Source organism: Lutra lutra, chromosome 13, assembly GCF_902655055.1.
Source record: "Lutra lutra chromosome 13, mLutLut1.2, whole genome shotgun sequence".
NCBI lineage: Eukaryota > Metazoa > Chordata > Mammalia > Carnivora > Mustelidae > Lutra > Lutra lutra.
Window position 1 is genome coordinate 24,904,089 of NC_062290.1, and position 16,580 is coordinate 24,920,668.

Below are 16,580 nucleotides of genomic sequence, written 5' to 3' on the forward strand. Positions count from 1 at the left end.
GTTTTCAAGTTTCATCCAAGTGGTATTAGTACTTTATTCCTTTATATGGCTGAATAATATTCTATTATATAGATATATCACATTGTATTGTCCTCAGTTGATGACCATTTGGGTTGTTTCTACTTTTTGGCTATTATGACTAATGCTGCTCTGAACATTCCAGTATGGATTTTTGTGTGGACCTATATTTTCAGTTCTCCTGGGCATGTATCAAAAAGTGAAATTGCTGTGTTATATGGCTAATTTGATACTTAACTTTTTGAGGAACAGCTAAATGTTTTCCAAAGAGCCTGCTCCAGCAGTCCTACCAGTTTCTATACATCCCTGTCAATACTTGTTATTATGTTTGTTTGTTTTTTTGTAGCCATCTTAGTAGGTGTGATGAAATGGTATCTCACCATGGCTTTGACTTGCATTTCCCTGATGGCTAATGATGTTGAGCATCTTTTAATGTGCTTCTTGGCCATTTGTGTATCTTCTTTGGAGAAATGTCTATTCAGATCCTTTGCTCATTTTTAATTGGGTTATCTGTCTTCCTATTATTGAATGGTTGGAGTTCTTTATATATTCTAGACACAAATCCCTTACTCCAATATTCCTTATTCCCACCACCTCCTTTGTACCATTATTGGCAAACATATTACGTTTCTGTATGTGATAGATCCACAGTACAATTAAATACATATCACTTTGTATGGTTGCTTTTTAAATCCATTAATACAAGAAAGAAGAAATGTGCATTCATCCTGTCTTTTATAATAACAAAATAACTTTTACCAGTGTTCTTCGTTTTTGTCTGTATGGATTTAAATTACTATCTAAATGGTTTGAAGAACTTCCTTTATTATTTTTTGTAGGGTGGGTTGGCCGGCAACAAATTCTTTATCTTTGTTTATCTGGGAATGTCTGCATATCATTTTCACTTTTTGAAAGATGGTTTCACTAAATATAAGATTCTTGGTTGACAGGTTTTCTTGCTTGTGTGTTTACTTTTCAGATTTTGACTAGGACATCCAACTGCCTTCTGGCCTCCATTGTTTCTGGTGAAAAGTTTTAGGTGAGACGTTACTCTTATTGCAATTTCTTTGTATGTCATTTGTCATTCTTCTCTTGCCTTTATTTCTGGCTTCCAGTATTTTTACTACAACATGTCCTTGTGTGGATCACTTTGCATTTATCTACGTAGAGTTTGTTGAGCTTCTTGATGTACATTGTTTTCTCATCAGTTTTCTTTCTCTCCTCTCCATTGGGGACTTTCATTATGTGTGTGGTGGTGTGTTTACTGGTTTTCTTCATTCTCTCCTTTTTCTCTCTGTTGGTTTCATGATTTCTGTCTTCAAGCTTGTTAACATGTTCTTTTGTCGGTTCAGATCTACTGCTGAACCCCTGTAGTGACAATTTCCAGGAACTTTAAATGGTTGTTTTTAAATAATCTTCACAAGGTGTGGTTGTTTCATTGGGGATGAAGTCTTCAGAGCTCCTCAGGCTGTCATTGCAGAAATGGAAATCCCTCCTTTGTTCTTTATTGTTCACCTCCTCAAAAGCATTAAATTTGAAAACATTTTTCTCCCAATAAGTCCACTTTACTGTTAAAAAAACACCATATCAGGATGCCTGGGTGGCTCAGTCAGTTAGGCATCTTGGTTTCAGCTCAGGTCCTGATCTCAGGGTTGTGGGATCAAGCCCCTCATTGGGTTCCACACTCAGCAGGGAGTCTGCTTGGGATTCTCACTCTCTCCCTCTGCCCTTCCCCTATATGCTCTCTCTCTTTATCTCTCTCTCTAAAAGAAATAAATAAATCTTAAAAAAAAATATCTTACACTGAGGCACCACTCAAGCCCTTGCTAGTTGACAAGTCTTGTAAGCAGTTCTGGCCTCATCCTTCTGCACCATTATTCACTCCCTCCTGGAGATTTTCTTCTCCCCTGGTTTCATTATTCATGTTACCCCAAACCATAAAATGGCTAGGTTTCCTGAAGCAGGTCCTTTCCTTTTATCCACTTTTAAATGCTGGTGTAACTGGTGGAGGGTGTTTACACTGTCTCTCTTCCCTTAGTACCTGGATGCCCTGGCAGCCTCATCCACGCTGACGGCCTATACTCTCACTCTTGTCATCTAACCACCAGTTCATGTCTCCAGCCAAAAACTTTCCTTGAGCCCCAGCACCCAACTGCCTACTGGACATTTCTGTTGTGATCCACAGACATCTCAAATTTAATAAACACAGCTAAGATTGGACTCCCCCTTTTCTCCAAAGCTTATTGCTGTTTTCTCTTATATTTCATATTCTGCTTAATTATATCCAACTGCCTAATCACCTAAACCAGGAAGCTGGGAGCTTTCCTCAGGTCCTCCTCTCTTCTCACATTCTACTGTCCTGAGAGCTGGGCTTTTTCCACAAAGTCTCTGCCTTAACTCAAACTTTCATTGTTTGCCAACAAGCCTAGCATAACCTTCTATTCTTCCCCACTGCCAGTTCATTCTCTACATGGCAACCAAGGTGATCTTTCTAAATCCCAAATCTGATTATGTGATTCCTTGCCAAAACATTTTTATTACCACTGCTAATGTCTACAATCATGTTCCCTAATTGCAGTGATCTAAGTTCGGCTTTCACAATTTTTTGCCATAACTATTATCGTTGTCACCATACATTTATTTGCATGGCATATTTATCATTATTTGTTTACCTAGATTTATTTCAAGAGGAAATTTGATCTTTATATTAGAAAAATCAGTATCATTGGTCATAAGAGAATTAGAAAAATAAATCCATAGCTATTAAAACAAAAAATACTTGTGTAAATAGCTTTTAAACCTTCTTGCTTCACAGCATTAATACACTTACCACTGAGAAACCCAGTCTTAGAGCAAAATCATTGTCACCATACAGAAAGCAAAGACTTTCAAACCTCAGATAAGGGTAAAGCAGAGATGGCTTATTCCAAGGGATGAATATTATTGTATTTTTTGTTTCTTCAGTATCAACAGCACCAACCCAGTCCAATGAGAAATAGTAACCATTAGATAAGTTGTATCAAAGCAAGGACCATGTCTCTTTCATGTAGCACCTGTCATTCAATAGCCTGTCAAACACTAGAGCACCTATAGTGTGGGAGGTGCTTACTGAATATTTCCTGAATAAATATACCTTAAAAAACCTACTGTAATTGCAAAGAAATTTCTCTGACAAGTTCATATTTTATCAAAAAACAAGTAACTTGATATTTTGCTAAATAAACAAGGAGATCATAGTGAGAATAATATGTTGCCATTTGCATCACACATGCACACGCATGTGTGCACATGCATGCACGCGCGCGCACACACACACACACACACACACACGAATGACTGCGATGACTACCTTTTAAAAGATAGGGTTGGCCCCAACTAGAAAAACTAAAAAATAGAGAACGAAAATTTTTTTCACTATATTCCACTTGAGAGCACTTGAATTTTATTCTATAGGTACGTGTATTACTTTAAGAAAATGTTTTTAAGCCAAGTGCAAAATATAGGAATCAAAACCAAGAGGAAAATTTTTTTAAGTCATATAACATGTACGTCTATATCAGGATGGTTAAAAATTACACTAACCTGCATCTTGCAATCAAACAAAAAATGAAAAGCAAGCATGATTAAGGAAGAAATTTGAACCTATGAGAATGAAGCAGATATAGTGAAGAATAAATAGCCACTTTAAATGCAACCGAGTGTCTAGGTCTGAAAAATCTGTAATTTTATAGAAGTCAGTATCTTTGCCAATTATGAATAAGGAAACCAGGAATGGACCAACAGATAAATATAACTCTTGTTTCCAAAACATGGCAAAAGGGAAACTTTTTGAAATATTTGATCAATAAATATGTCACAAATCACAGTAAAACTTCTAAAACACATTGATCTAAGAAAAAGAAGATCACTAGATCTAAGGAGAAGAACTACTATTTATTGTGTTGCTGCATTAGGCAATGTGGCAGGTGTTTTACCCAATGTTCTTCTCAGTTTAAAATAATCGCTGTAGGGCGCGTGGCTTAGTGGGTTAAGCCTCTGCCTTTGGCTCAGGTCATGATCTCAGGGTCCTGGGATCAAGCCCCGCATGGGGCTCTCTGCTCAGCAGGGAGCCTGCTTCCCCCTCTCTCTCTGCTTCCCCCCCATCTCTCTGCCTGCCCCTCTGCCTACTTGTGATCTCTCTCTCTCTGTCTGTCAAATAAATAAATAAAATATTAAAAAAATAATAATAATCACTGTAGGGATGCTTACAGGGAACTGTTGCTCTGATTAGCCAGATCTGGGTCCTGTGTTCTTGGAAATCACGATGAACCCAACTGAAGGAAGACTGCTTCCTCACAGGGAACTGGGATGCCATTACCAAAATGAAAATAGAGGCTAGAAATTCAAGAGGGACATGCACCTACAACAAATTGTAGCCTTCACTCCACTAACAGAAGCAAAGCACAGATCTCGGGATGTGAAAATGCATGTGGAGTTCTGTCAGAATTTATCTGCTTAGTTTTGTGATACATTTTTTTTTATTAATTTTATTTTTTATAAACATATATTTTTATCCCCAGGGGTACAGGTCTGTGAATCACCAGGTTTACACACTTCACAGCACTCACCATAGCACATACCCTCCCCAATGTCCATAATCCCACCCCCCCAACCCCCCTCCCCCCATCAACCCTCAGTTTGTTTTGTGAGATTAAGAGTCACTTATGGTTTGCCTCCCTCCCAATCCCATCTTGTTTCATTTACTCTTCTCCTACCCCCTCAACCCCCCATGTTGCATCTCTTCTCCCTCATATCAGGGAGATCATATGATAGTTGTCTTTCTCCGATTGACTTATTTCGCTAAGCATGATACCCTCTAGTTCCATCCACGTCGTCGCAAATGGCAAGATTTCATTTCTTTTGATGGCTGCATAGTATTCCATTGTGTATATATACCACATCTTCTTTATCCATTCGTCTGTTGATGGATATCTAGGTTCTTTCCATAGTTTGGCTATTGTAGACATTGCTGCTATAAACATTCGGGTGCACGTGCCCCTTTGGATCACTACATTTGTATCTTTAGGGTAAATACCCAGCAGTGCAATTGCAGGGTCATAGGGTAGTTCTATTTTCAACATTTTGAGGAACCTCCATGCTGTTTTCCAGAGTGGTTGCACCAGCTTGCATTCCCACCAACAGTGTAGGAGGGTTCCCCTTTCTCCGCATCCTCGCCAGCATCTGTCATTTCCTGACTTGTTAATTTTAGCCATTCTGACTGGTGTGAGGTGATATCTCCTTGTGGTTTTGATTTGTATTTCCCTGATGCCGAGTGATGTGGAGCACTTTTTCATGTGTCTGTTGGCCATCTGGATGTTTCCAATGGAAAAAAGACAGCCTCTTCAATAAATGGTGTTGGGAAAATTGGACAGCCACATGCAGAAAAATGAAATTGGATCATTTCCTTACACCACACACGAAAATAGACTCAAAGTGGATGAAGGATCTCAATGTGAGAAAGGAATCCATCAAAATCCTTGAGGAGAACACAGGCAACAACCTCTTCGACCTCAGCCGCAGCAACATCTTCCTAGGAACATCGCCAAAAGCAAGGGAAGCAAGGGCAAAAATGAACTATTGGGATTTTATCAAGATCAAAAGCTTTTGCACAGCAAAGGAAACAGTGAACAAAACCAAAAGACAACTGACAGAATGGGAGAAGATATTTGCAAATGACATATCAGATAAAGGGCTAGTGTCCAAAATCTATAAAGAACTTAGCAAACTCAACACCCAAAGAACAAATAATCCAATCAAGAAATGGGCAGAAGAGGGACGCCTGGGTGGCTCAGTTGGTTAAGCAGCTGCCTTGGGCTCAGGTCATGATCCCAGCATCCTGGGATCGAGTCCCACATCGGGCTCCTTGCTTGGCGGGGAGCCTGCTTCCCCCTCTGCCTCTGCCTGCCATTCTGTCCGCCTGTGCTCGCTCTCTCTCCCTCTCTCTCTGACAAATAAATAAAAAAATCTAAAAAAAGAAAAAAAGAAAGAAAGAAATGGGCAGATGACATGAACAGACATTTGTGATACATTTTTAAATGAGACTTTGTTAAGAAGACCATACATCTCGGATTTCCCTGGACAGTCCCTGTTTTTATTCTTTTGTCTCCCTGTAATTATTAGGAACCCCTTTTATTCTCAAATGTGCCCCAATAATGGAGAAGTAAATTAGAAGACAATGTTAGATCTTGGCAAATAAGAGAGCATTAGGAGATGATGTTTGTCCAAAATGGTGAAAGTCTGAACTGAAAATAAAAAAGAAAAGAAAAAAGAAAGTGCTGGAGAAACCAGGGGTGTTTATCCATGAGAAAGCTATTACGAGATATGAGAGTTGACTTCAAATATTTGAAGAACACCCACTTAAAGAGAAGAGCTAGGATAGAATGTTTTGTGTGATTCCAAAAGATAGCTCATGGGCAGAGCTTCAGGGAGTAGGTTCTATCTTTACATAAGAAAAATTTCTGAGCACTAGCTGGATGGAAGAACCAGAATGGGAGACAGCCTCAGATTCCTGAGAAGGGTTTGTGCCCAAACATCAGAGAATATAATGATGTGATTGCCATCAGACCACAGATCTTCAAGACCAAACACGATCAAACCTAAAAGAAAAAATAGGATAAAGCAGCAGATGAAGAAGGGATGGATTTTTGTGTAATTACAAGATTTAGAGGAGGCAGCAATGGTCCTCGGAGCTAAGCATCCTCTCCAGCTGAACCCTTGTGATCCAGCCTGTGACACTGGTGTCATGGAAGGATCCACAGAGCATTTCCTTAAAGAGTTATTACCTCAGGTGTGACAGCAGCGTGGTAATCAGTGGTCATTTTTTCGTGCAAGATAATTTCCTGAACACAGTAATTTCCCGGTCAGAAGAGAGATGTGACCATGAGAAATAGCACATGCCTCCAAACCATTTCAGAATAGAGCACCATTACTTCCTCCCCAAACACCACCAATTAAAAAGCTATTTAATCCAAGTCACGTGAGAAGACTGATGTTCACACGTCCCTCTCACTATTTGACTAAATATAAAACAAGGCAACATTCCTGTCAATTCTTCTTTATCACTCTCCTATTATAAAACACAGTTAACAAAGACTCGTTGTTGACTAGAAATTGAACTTCAACTTTAAAATCCTTTTCACTTGCTTAGACACATTCATGTTTGTGGTGTCTTGGTCTGAGGAATTTGTGCATAGGCACATGAAGGACTCCTATGTCCAACAAGGTAGCCAGCAACCATATGAGGCTATTTAAATAAATTAAAACTTTTTTTAAAAATTAGAAGTGTATTTATTTCGTCACATTTCAGTGTTTTTGCTTATAGTCATATGTGGCTAGTGGCTACTATACAGCACAAATACAGAACATTTCCATGATTATAGAAAGTTTTATTAAACAGCATTGTTCTATAGTCTATATTGAATTTCCATCTGTGTGTTTTTGTCCCTTTTATAAATGTAATCATTCAATATATACTCTTTATGGGTCTCAATTCTTCTTTAACACTGTGAGTTCCATCTGTGTTTTTGTTTATAGCAGTACATCTTTCATTTCCATTTTAGTAATGAATTGTATCAATACAATTTACTGATCCATGCTACTCTTGATGAACGTTTAGACTATATCCAGTTATGACTATCACAAATAAAGCTGCTATGAAAATTCTTTTCATTCACATATGTATGTGATTTTGTTGAATAGATACCTACCAGCCGAATTGCTCAACCCACTTTTTACCAAAATAGCAAATGAAACAGAATGGAACTGAGTGGAATGGAATGGAATGAAACAGAATGTAATACAATAAAGTAAAAATAAGAATACATCACATGTAGTAAGATTAAGTATTTTTTAAATTAATTAATTTGACAGAGCTCACAAGTAGGCAGAGAGGCAGGCAGGGGGAGAAAGGGGGAAGCAGCCTCCCCGCTGAGCAGAGAGCCCGATGCAGGACTCGATCCCAGAACCCTGAGATCATGACCTGAGCTGAAGGCAGAGGCTTAACCTGCTGAGCCACCCAGGTGCCCCAAGTATTTTTTTTAAGATTTTATTTATTTGAGAGAGTGAGAGCACACACACAAGCAGCCGGAGGGGAAGAGGAAGAGGGAGAGGGAGGAGACTCCCCGCTGAGCAGAGAGCCTGACGGTGCTTAATCCCAGGACCCTGGGATCATGACCTGAGGTGGAGGCAGATACTTAACTGACTAAGCCACCCCAAGTATGATTTTTCCAACAACCTTCATTCAGTCATACATGTTTGCTGAGAAATGATATAAAATGTATTTCTGTGAGGGGCACCTGGGTGGCTCAGTCTTTAAGCATTTGCCTTGGCTCAGGTCATGACCCCAGGGAACTGGAATCGAGTCCTGCATTGGGCTCCCTGCTCAGCCGGAAGTCTGCTTCTCTCTCTCTCACCCCCACCCGCAACCCCCACTTGTGTTCCCTCTCTCACTGTCTCGCTCTCTGTGTCAAATAAATAAATAAAAATTTTTTAAAAGTGTATTTCTGTGAGTCACAATCAATACAATTTGTAAGCACTACATTGATATCTTTAAAATCTGTTTCTAGACCAAAGTGGCCATAAACAAAACTTTGCAGGGTGGTGGGAGTTTTTTCTTTGGGGAGAAGGGTAGGGATAGTTAAAATGAGGGGAAAGGGAAGTCTGTGCTTGGTGGTATTTGTGAACGCAGTGGCCCAAGGTGAGCATTTCCGAGACAGGAGATGGGGAAAGGGATCCCTCTTGAAAAATGAACTAGACACATGTGGACCATATGCAAAATCTTGCACTGCATAATTCTAGAAAGCCTTTAAATTGAATACCCTTGGCAGAAGTAACACATCAACATATAATAGTTCCATGACAGGTGACAGAGATTTTCCTGGGGTATTTTTGAGAAGGCAAAAGAGGTAGAAGAAGGTAGAAGGCAAACTTGCTTTGTTTCATAGTCTTGCCCGGACCCCACAGATTGGGACTCGTGGACCCAGGGGCTTCTATTGCTGGGCTGATGTTAACCTGGCTTCTCTCCCTAGCACTGGGCATAAACACTAAGGCAGAATTCTGAGATCAGGGAATTCAAATACCCAGGGATCTTTATCTTAGTCCTTTGTTATTCAGTCTAACTTGGGTCCACCCGGTGGCATATATGTGGACACGACGTTCTCAACACTGACAGCTGGAACTGCCAATGGATTAATTAAACTGGTGGGCTTTATGTTCATCCTGTCCCTCTGCCTGGAAAGACTCTCTCCTTCCTCTTGGGCTGCTAAACTCATAGATGCACTCTGGCCAGCTCAGCAAACCTGCTTCTTACAATTTCAAGCTCAATCCTCTGCTCCTTTTCCTGTGCCTAATCCTGCTGTTGTACTAGTGAAATTGTACCTTAAAATCGTTCTCTGTTAATGCCTGTTTGCCCAGCTAGTTTTCCTTGTGGGTGGTAAGTGGTGTTATCTTTTCATCTCTTAGCACCAAGCAATAGTAGGCCCATAAAAGGCACTTCATAAATAACTGATTAATATATATGGATTGGAGACAATGTCTATGAAATTGGCTGTTGGCTGCATTCATCACATAAGATACAATTTATTTATAAAACACAGGACCTAAACAGCTTCAAGAAAAGTAACACGAAACATCACTGCCTTAAAAAGTAAAAAAAAAAAAAAAAAAAAAAAAAAAAGAACAAAACTACGGAAGTATCTCTCCTACTAAGAATTTATTCCTGTGAAAAGCCTTTTCTCTGAGCAGCTGGCTTGTTTTTCTTTTCTAGAGCAATGAGAATTTTGTGATTCCTCATGCTCACCTCGTTCGAGGCCCAGGAAAACTGAGAGTCGATTATGCAGTGACTTTACAATTATGAAAAGATTTTAAAAGAACACCAAATTATATGTATTTATTTCCCCTTGCCTTTATTTTTTTATGTGACCCTTATTTTTGTTTTGCCCTGATATCATTATAAAATGAACTTTATATTTCTTATTGCTATACGTTTTTTCTAAATACCTCAAAAATCTTTTAGGAAAAAGTATGGAGTACATAGGTAAATAATAACACAAGACAAATGTTTTTAACTATCTACAAAACTACTTTTTTACCTAATCTGGTAAACAAAAATAAAAATTCCATGGTAATACTGTACAAACTCTTTCTCAATACTTATCCACTCCTGGAAACAAAAAAGCACAACCAGTCTGGATCATTCTCCAGAGTAAGTGTCCACTCTTACAGCGAGTTGGACTCTAGTTAGATGAAGGAGTCTGGTGTGGCTCAAAGATGTGTGCACATTGCCCTTGGCTGCTCGACAATCACACAACCGCTCAAAACATTTGGCTTCATTTGCAGGATCCCGCCCAGGAGTCCTGCTCACTATAAACAACACGCCTGATGTCGAAAACACTAATGCACGGTGTCTGAGATACAAGAGTCTGCTGCTTCTAGCCATTCAGTGTTGTTAACACTGCCAGTTGCCATTAGCCTCAAGTTGTACTGTGAGAATGTCACAGAAGCCAAAATCTCTGACTAGTAGCAGGGGAAAAGCAGACCAATCAATAGACATCAGCACCTTCTCAGATGTATTTGTTTATGGCCTTAAAGCTCCTGTTGACTAAATCATGGAAAGCGGGAGTTTCCTACACCTATACCATGACTGTCACCGGACAACCAAAGATTTATGCTGTACATCAAAGCGAATCTGTGATTCAATTTTTTTAAATTCCAATTTAAATGTAATTCCTTTGAATCATCTTCAATAAGGCTATTTAATTCAAAAACAATTGTTTCTAATAAAGAATTACATCATCAGGATTAGTGTAAACACTTAGGCAAATAAACTCATATTTTGGGTTCAATTAGTCAATTACATTATCATTAGCAGAATGGTCAGATAGACCAAATGGAACAGAATATAAAAGTCTAGGGGAAAAAATGTAAGTATTTAAGTATTTGGGCAATTTACCATTTGAGCAAAAAAACAAAAACAAAAACAACTTTAGATTCCAAAACTTGCCAAATGTCAGATGGGTGAAATATTTAAATATAGGAGAGGAATTCATAAAAATAGCAGAATAAAATTTGAATAAATATTTAACAACCTCTAAAGTATAAATGTGTGGGTTTTTTTTTTAAAAAAAGAACACAAAATCAGAAACCATAAAAAGGTTTCATTATATTAACATTTCACACTGGCACATCAAAACAAGACTATAGAAAAAAGGCAGATGACAAACTGGAGAAACATTTTGTAAGATACATACTAGGACACTGAAACATTTCTACTTCAGCACCCAAGGCATGGTGTGCCAATTACCTGGATTCTAAATGTTGACACAGGGAGTTTGTGAAAACCAATTTTGCAGCCCTTAGCCACTCTTCTACTTCGACAGGATCAAAGGGTTTAAGCTGGAGAGGCTAGAAGTTGGAGTTGAGAGAATTTCTTTGGAGAGCGCTATTGATGTGCTCTGGGTAACAGCACGAGTGGGGTATCACTTGGTCCTTCTCTGAAGCCGCGAGACAGATCATCTAAGACTTCTCAAGGAACTTGGTGTGTACTTCCTGAAGTGTGCAGTGCGGGATGGACTTGTATCTGACTCAACTCTGAATTTAAAGAAAACAATGCCCCCAGGTGGGAGGCTGGCTGAAACAAGTGTGTGAGCAAACTAGAGAAATATGTTTGGAAAATCACAGCAGGTCAAGGTATGCAATCTGGGGAACAGATGTGGAATCCACAGTATGAATATCAGTGGGGGGAGCGGGCTCATGGTATCTGCTTTGGGTCGTTCAAACCAAATCTCCTACTGAAGACAACTGAAGAAATTGATGTAAAATTTATATTTAAAATCATCTTGAACGTACTAAAAAGCTAAATGGTAAGGAACAACCTAGCTGAAAGCCTGGAAAAGCTGTAACCCAGTATGGTTAGTCTAGAATTCCCTTTTCCCTAGGGTGTGTTCCTCTCTAACAAAGGCAGCAGAGAGACCAGACAGTGGTTTTCACAGGGCTCTTGGGGATAGAGGGAATCAAAAGAAAGAATCCAGTCCCTGCAAGGCCAAGGACACAAGGCAACCACCCATGGGTTTGACCCGAGCCCTAGGATTAAGAATGAATGAAGACTAAACTAGTCCTGGGACCTGGACTGTCCTAGGAGGTCAAGAAAACCTCAAGCACTAAAACTGGAAAAAGCTGATAACCATGTTAATGGTGCCCCCAGGGGCCAAGCAGAATCAAATTCTGGAGGAATGTAAAACCATCTTAGGGCTCAAATTTTCCCACAAATAACTTTTCAAAAACAATGTTCCATATATAATCAAAGAAAACAAGGCACAAATAAGAAACAACAGAAAGGGACTCAGAGGGCTATAAATTACCAGACATGGGCTTTAAAACAAGTGTAGTTACTATATTCCAAAAAATAAAATCTTAGAATGAATCTGCAAACTTTAAAGAGTAATAAGTTTAATGAAGAAAGAGAAATTCTAGAACTGAAAGATAAGAAGAAAAAAAATCTAAGAACTTAACAAACAGGATAACACTCAATGATGTGCTTGAGTTTAATATTTAAATGAAGGATTGGTTTAATATTCCAAAATCAATCAGTACAATTCATCATGTTAACAGAATAAAGGAGAAAAAGTGTATCATTTTACTAAATAAATTAAAAACGTGATCAAATGCAATATCAATTCATGACAAAAACTCTCAGCAAACTAGGAGTAGAAAATATCCACAATCTGATAAATGTCATCTACTTAAAACCAATAACCAACATCAATCTCAAGGATGAAATATTAAACTATTTCCCCCAAGACTGGGAAAAAAGGCAGGAATTTCTGCTCCATCATTTCTGCCCAACATGGTCCTACAGGTCGTAGACACTATATGAAGACCAGAAGACAAAAGGAAAAATAATGGAAAGGAAGATGTAGAACTGTTTCTGTATTCAAGTAACATTATTATTTATATCTTCATAAATCTAGAAATAAATATTAAATATAAAGAATTGAACTTAGCAAGCTAAAGGGACACAATGTTGAGATAGAGAGATAGGTAGATAGATATATAATTTTTAAAAGATTTTATTTATTTATTTGAGGGAATGAGAGCACAAGCAGAAGAGGGTTTTGAGGGGCAGAGGGAGAGGAGAAGCAGACTCCCTGCTGAGCAGGAAGTCCAAAGCCAGGATCCCTGTGGGGTTCAATCCCAAGACCTCAAGATCATGACCTCAGAGCCAAAAGCAGATGATGTTTAACTAACTGAGCCACCCAGGTGCCCCACAATGTTGATATATAGAAATAATTGTAGGAGTGCCTGGGTGGCTCAGTCGGTTAAGCATCTGTCTTCAGCTCAGGTCATGATCCCAGGGTCCTGGGATTGAGTCCCACACCACGCTCTTCCTCAGCAGAGAGCCTGCTCCTCCCTCTCCCTCTGCTTGCCATTCTGCCTACCTGTGCTCTCTCTCTGTCAAATAAATAAATAAAATCTTTAAAAATAAATAAGTAAATAAAAATAAAATCAATTGTATATTTTATATTAAGGACAAAGAAAAATAAAATTTATAAAAATAAGTTCATTTACAGTAGCATCAAAAAGCAGAAAATACTTAAGAATCAACTTAATAAAGGATATGCAAACCTCTACAATAAAATGTCTAAGACATAGCTAATATTATTTTTATAAGTGAAATAAAAGGAGATAGAGACCATCTTTATGGATCGGAAAACAATATAGAATTAGCATAAGGATAAACATAGATCAATGGGACAAAATAGAGATTGTGAAAAAGACACACTTTATATAGTCAATTGAAGTTTTATTAAAGATATCGAGGCTATTCAGTAGGGCAAGGATAACCTTTCAACACATGGTACTAGAGGAATCAGATATGCATATGGGAAAAGAAAAAACATCACTCAAATAGTAATTCAAAATGATAAACAAAATGATAAACCTAAATCTAAAAGCTAAAACGATAAAAATTCAATAAGGAAACATAGAAAATGTTTGTGACCTAGTGATAGGCAACAATTTCTTAGATAGGATATAAAAAGCACATACTATAGAAAAAATTGTTAAAGTGGGCTTTATCAATATGAATGAAATTTCCTGCTTGAAAGACACCTTTAAGAAAAGGAAAAGTCACAGACTGGAAGAAAGTACTTGCTAATACATATATCTGATAAAGGCCTTATATCCCAAATATATAAAGACCTTTCACAATTTAATAAGAAAAATAACTTTAAAAAAAAGGCAAGCTATTTGAACAGTTTACAAAAGAAAATATACAAATGGCAAATAAGCACATAAAAAAGAATATCGGTACCATTAGTCATCAGGGAAATGCAAATTCAATACACAAGGAGTGATCACCCTACACACATCAGAGTGACCAAAAATAAGACCCATGATACCGACTATTGGTGAGGATGTACAACGACCCTAAGTCTTATACACTGATGGTGCGAACCTAAAATTGTACAACTGTTGGGGCACCTGGGTGGCTCAGTGGATTAAGCCTCTGCCTTTGGCTCAGGTCATGATCCCAGGGTCCTGGGATCTAGCCCCGCATCGGGCTCTCTGCTCAGCAGGGAGCCTGCCTCCCCCTCTCTCTCTGCCTGCCTCTCTGCTTACTTGTGATCTCTGTCTGTCAAATGAATAAATAAAATCTTTTTTTAAAAATTGTACAACTGTTTTGGAAATTGGCATTTTGAAAAAAAAAATGTTAACATTTAACATGCAACATATGACCCAGCCCTTCTTTACGAGGCATCTACCCAAGATAAACAAAAACACATGTCCACACAAAGGCTTGTACATGAATGTTCATTGCCGAATACTTCGTAATCGCCAAAAGCTCAAAATGTCCAAGTGAATAAATAAAATGTGCCATATTTGTACTATGAAATACTACCCAGCAATGAAAAAAGAGTGGATTACTGATATATGCAGTAACAGGGATGAATCTCAAAATCCTTGTGCTGAGTTCAAGCCAGACACAAACAGAATACGTATGTATGATTCTATTTATATAGAATGCTGATTAATACATTATAACAAAAAGTTGTCTGAGACCAGGCACTCCTCCTCCTGAAGGTGGGATAGATTGGAAGGGTACACAAGGAAAATCTGAAAGGTAATGGAAATGTTCTATATCTAGACTGTGGTGTTAATTTCGTAAGTGTAACTGTCAAAACTTATCAAATTGTATACTTTCAAGGGGTAGAGTTTTATATCATGAATTGTACCACAATAACATTAAAAGAGAAAAAAAAACTTGTAAAAGGAACATCACTTGGATCACTTAGATATACTTAGACTATTCACAAATTTGTGTTTGCATGGAAAAAGCATTTTTTTTTCTTTCTTTCTTTCTTTTTTTTTTTTTTACAGCTTTATAAACATATATTTTTATCCCCAGGGGTACAGGTCTGCGAATCGCCAGGTTTACACACTTCACAACACTCACCATAGCACATACCCTCCCCGATATCCATAACCCCACCCCCTCTCCCAACCCCCTCCCCCCATCAACCCTCAATTTGTTTTGTGAGATTAAGAGTCACTTATGGTTTGCCTCCCTCCCAATCCCATCTTGTTTCATTTACTCTTCTCCTACCCCCTCGACCCCCCATGTTGCATCTCTTCTCCCTCATATCAGGGAGATCATATGATAGTTGTCTTTCTCCGATTGACTTATTTCGCTAAGCATGATACCCTCTAGTTCCATCCACGTCGTCGCAAATGGCAAGATTTCATTTCTTTTGATGGCTGCATAGTATTCCATTGTGTATATATACCACATCTTCTTTATCCATTCGTCTGTTGATGGACATCTAGGTTCTTTCCATAGTTTGGCTATTGTAGACATTGCTGCTATAAACATTCGGGTGCACGTGCCCCTTCGGATCACTACGTTTGTATCTTTAGGGTAAATACCCAGCAGTGCAATTGCTGGGTCATAGGGTAGTTCTATTTTCAACATTTTGAGGAACCTCCATGCTGTTTTCCAGAGTGGTTGCACCAGCTTGCATTCCCACCAACAGTGTAGGAGGGTTCCCCTTTCTCCGCATCCTCGCCAGCATCTGTCATTTCCTGACAAAGACAGCCTCTTCAATAAATGGTGTTGGGAAAATTGGACAGCCACATGCAGAAAAATGAAATTGGATCATTTCCTTACACCACACACGAAAATAGACTCAAAGTGGATGAAGGATCTCAATGTGAGAAAGGAATCCATCAAAATCCTCGAGGAGAACACAGGCAGCAACCTCTTCGACGTCAGCCGCAGCAACATCTTCCTAGGAACATCACCAAAGGCAAGGGAAGCAAGGGCAAAAATGAACTTTTGGGATTTTATCAAGATCAAAAGCTTTTGCACAGCAAAGGAAACAGTGAACAAAACCAAAAGACAACTGACAGAATGGGAGAAGATATTTGCAAATGACATATCAGATAAAGGGCTAGTGTCCAAAATCTATAAAGAACTTAGCAAACTCAACACCCAAAGAACAAAGAATCCAATCAAGAAATGGGCAGAG

At 38.6% G+C, this 16,580-nt stretch overlaps 1 protein-coding gene and 1 long non-coding RNA gene across 2 annotated transcripts in view; one reads left to right on the forward strand and one right to left on the reverse strand.

The window, feature by feature from the left end:
• LOC125083061 (uncharacterized) overlaps nucleotides 1-11,519 on the forward strand; it is an 82,777-nt gene extending 71,258 nt beyond the window's left edge. Inside the window, exons 2-3 of the long non-coding RNA XR_007122163.1 lie at nucleotides 998-1,057; nucleotides 11,433-11,519. This is a non-coding gene — a long non-coding RNA (uncharacterized LOC125083061). The remainder of the gene's footprint in view (nucleotides 1-997; nucleotides 1,058-11,432) is intronic.
• The window catches only part of RASEF (RAS and EF-hand domain containing), a 255,588-nt gene that overhangs the window by 159,440 nt on the left and 79,568 nt on the right, over nucleotides 1-16,580 (reverse strand).